At 39.8% G+C, this 2,500-nt stretch overlaps 6 non-coding genes across 6 annotated transcripts; all 6 read right to left on the bottom strand.

The window, feature by feature from the left end:
- Positions 1-180: 180 nt before the first annotated feature.
- On the bottom strand, positions 181-252 carry trnaq-cug (transfer RNA glutamine (anticodon CUG)). Its single transcript has one exon. It is a non-coding gene; the product is annotated as a tRNA-Gln (tRNA).
- Positions 253-363: 111 nt separating this feature from the next.
- On the bottom strand, positions 364-435 carry trnaq-uug (transfer RNA glutamine (anticodon UUG)). Its single transcript has one exon. It is a non-coding gene; the product is annotated as a tRNA-Gln (tRNA).
- A 524-nt stretch (positions 436-959) lies between these two features.
- On the bottom strand, positions 960-1,031 carry trnaq-cug (transfer RNA glutamine (anticodon CUG)). The gene has a single exon. It is a non-coding gene; the product is annotated as a tRNA-Gln (tRNA).
- A 111-nt stretch (positions 1,032-1,142) lies between these two features.
- trnaq-uug (transfer RNA glutamine (anticodon UUG)) lies at positions 1,143-1,214 on the bottom strand. The gene has a single exon. It is a non-coding gene; the product is annotated as a tRNA-Gln (tRNA).
- A 524-nt stretch (positions 1,215-1,738) lies between these two features.
- trnaq-cug (transfer RNA glutamine (anticodon CUG)) lies at positions 1,739-1,810 on the bottom strand. Its single transcript has one exon. It is a non-coding gene; the product is annotated as a tRNA-Gln (tRNA).
- A 111-nt stretch (positions 1,811-1,921) lies between these two features.
- On the bottom strand, positions 1,922-1,993 carry trnaq-uug (transfer RNA glutamine (anticodon UUG)). Its single transcript has one exon. It is a non-coding gene; the product is annotated as a tRNA-Gln (tRNA).
- Positions 1,994-2,500: the final 507 nt, after the last annotated feature.

Below are 2,500 nucleotides of genomic sequence, written 5' to 3'. Positions count from 1 at the left end.
CATTGGGGGGCAGCAAGTTTTCAATTAATAAATGTACTAGGCATTCATATTAAAACTTCCCTGCAGGCTGGCCATTCATGCGTACCAAAGACTGCTTATCGACTCCCACCCACTTGTTTCTTTCACACAAGGCTATTTTAAAGTTGACAGGAGAGCAGTATGTCACTGCAGAATGAAGGTAGGTCCTACCGAGATTTGAACTCGGATCGCAGGATTCAGAGTCCTGAGTGCTAACCATTACACCATAGAACCCCATAGTAATTATTGAAGTGTTCAGATTTTCCTGTCATTTGTTCACCGGATAAACAGCTAGAAATGAGATTATTGGTAGGCCACGTGAATAATTCAGCACAAAAGCCAGAAAGGTTCTACCGAGATTTGAAATCAGATCACTGGATTCAAAGTCCAGAGTGCTAACCATTACACCATAGAACCATATTATACATCCATTTGGGAATTGTACAGAAAAAAAATTACGCGTTTTAATTAGCAAATGTGGACTGTCGTTCCTATCACGTGTTGCAAATACTTTCAACAATCGTTGGACAGCTATATTCCAGTTCCACGAGGCAGATTAATTCACATGGTAGGTCCTACCAAGATTTGAACTCAGATTGCAAGATCCAGAGTGATAACCTTTACAGCATAGAATGCTGGTTCAGATTTTACTGTCCTTGGTTCACAGGAAAAACAGAGAAAATATTTTCTGGACAGAAACGGTATCACCTGGGCTACCCTACCATGTAACATCTTGAAAAAAATCTTAATTATTTTCAGTTCATTGGGGGGCAGCAAGTTTTCAATTAATAAATGTACTAGGCATTCATATTAAAACTTTCCTGCAGGCTGGCCATTCATGCGTACCAAAGACTGCTTATCGACTCCCACCCACTTGTTTCTTTCACACAAGGCTATTTTAAAGTTGACAGGAGAGCAGTATGTCACTGCAGAATGAAGGTAGGTCCTACCGAGATTTGAACTCGGATCGCAGGATTCAGAGTCCTGAGTGCTAACCATTACACCATAGAACCCCATAGTAATTATTGAAGTGTTCAGATTTTCCTGTCATTTGTTCACCGGATAAACAGCTAGAAATGAGATTATTGGTAGGCCACGTGAATAATTCAGCACAAAAGCTAGAAAGGTTCTACCGAGATTTGAACTCGGATCACTGGATTCAAAGTCCAGAGTGCTAACCATTACACCATAGAACCATATTATACATCCATTTGGGAATTGTACAGAAAAAAAATTACGCGTTTTAATTAGCAAATGTGGACTGTCGTTCCTATCACGTGTTGCAAATACTTTCAACAATCGTTGGACAGCTATATTCCAGTTCCACGAGGCAGATTAATTCACATGGTAGGTCCTACCAAGATTTGAACTCAGATTGCAAGATCCAGAGTGATAACCTTTACAGCATAGAATGCTGGTTCAGATTTTACTGTCCTTGGTTCACAGGAAAAACAGAGAAAATATTTTCTGGACAGAAACGGTATCACCTGGGCTACCCTACCATGTAACATCTTGAAAAAAATCTTAATTATTTCCAGTTCATTGGGGGGCAGCAAGTTTTCAATTAATAAATGTACTAGGCATTCATATTAAAACTTCCCTGCAGGCTGGCCATTCATGCGTACCAAAGACTGCTTATCGACTCCCACCCACTTGTTTCTTTCACACAAGGCTATTTTAAAGTTGACAGGAGAGCAGTATGTCACTGCAGAATGAAGGTAGGTCCTACCGAGATTTGAACTCGGATCGCAGGATTCAGAGTCCTGAGTGCTAACCATTACACCATAGAACCCCATAGTAATTATTGAAGTGTTCAGATTTTCCTGTCATTTGTTCACCGGATAAACAGCTAGAAATGAGATTATTGGTAGGCCACGTGAATAATTCAGCACAAAAGCTAGAAAGGTTCTACCGAGATTTGAACTCGGATCACTGGATTCAAAGTCCAGAGTGCTAACCATTACACCATAGAACCATATTATACATCCATTTGGGAATTGTACAGAAAAAAAATTACGCGTTTTAATTAGCAAATGTGGACTGTCATTCCTATCACGTGTTGCAAATACTTTCAACAATCGTTGGACATCTATATTCCAGTTCCACGGGGCAGATTAATTCACATGGTAGGTCCTACCGAGATTTGAACTCAGATTGCAAGATCCAGAGTGATAACCTTTACAGCATAGAATGCTGGTTCAGATTTTACTGTCCTTGGTTCACAGGAAAAACAGAGAAAATATTTTCTGGACAGAAACGGTATCACCTGGGCTACCCTACCATGTAACATCTTGAAAAAAATCTTAATTATTTTCAGTTCATTGGGGGGCAGCAAGTTTTCAATTAATAAATGTACTAGGCATTCATATTAAAAATTTCCTGCAGGCTGGCCATTCATGCGTACCAATCAACTCCCACCCACTTGTTTCTTTCACACAAGGCTATTTTAAAGTTGACAGGAGAGCAGTATGTCAATGCAGAA

Source organism: Salmo salar, chromosome 08, assembly GCF_965601325.2.
Source record: "Salmo salar chromosome 08, fSalSal1, whole genome shotgun sequence".
In the NCBI taxonomy this organism is placed as follows: domain Eukaryota; kingdom Metazoa; phylum Chordata; class Actinopteri; order Salmoniformes; family Salmonidae; genus Salmo; species Salmo salar.
The sequence above is the reverse complement of the archived record's forward strand: the minus strand, read 5'-3'. Positions and strand labels throughout refer to the sequence as shown.